Raw genomic sequence first — 716 nt, forward strand, 5'->3', positions numbered from 1 at the left:
TAGGAATCAGTTCACGTAGTGTTGGCCCAAACCTCCTGTAGTATCCGAATCGACAGTCTCTCTAACATCACTAATTTGCGAAAATAAACAACTCGATCTATATACAATAAGACAAAACTATATAAATGAATATCAAACGTTGGGTGACCAAAATGTAGGAAAATTTGTTCAATAATTGAACCAGTCACCTATCTAAGATTATTGCAGCTTGATTTTTTTTTTACTCAAAATTTGGTTCCCAAAAGTATGTAAGTGGAACCAAGAGGGTAATGATATAATCTGAATGGTCTAAGTGTGAAAATGACCATGTGTGGAGGTAAATATGTAAGCTCCTTTTCAAACTTGTGATTTTTCAAAAATAATGAAAATGCCCAAATATGGGCTAAAAGACTCTCTAAAATCCTAAGTAAATCGCAAAAAGAAAATGGTGATGTAAAGAGACCGGATATGGATTCTACTCGGGGACAAGCACCAGTGCTTCATCCTAACGGTTCAAACATGATCAAGTGTGATCCTCTCGGCGGTATGGACCGCAAGGCTAAGAACATCCATTGTTATAGTATATCCTACAATTGTTAGTATTGCATTCGTAATTCTTCATGAAACTACCTGGCCATGATCACTTACCCCTTTAATCTTCCAGCATCTGATCCCAAGTATGAAGTCCCATGCTGCAGCTAGTGGTCCTGGTTCGATGGGTGAGATAGCAACAAGAT

Source organism: Lactuca virosa, chromosome 3 (genome assembly GCF_052849685.1).
Source record: "Lactuca virosa cultivar CGN04683 chromosome 3, Lactuca_virosa_CGN04683_v6, whole genome shotgun sequence".
NCBI lineage: Eukaryota > Viridiplantae > Streptophyta > Magnoliopsida > Asterales > Asteraceae > Lactuca > Lactuca virosa.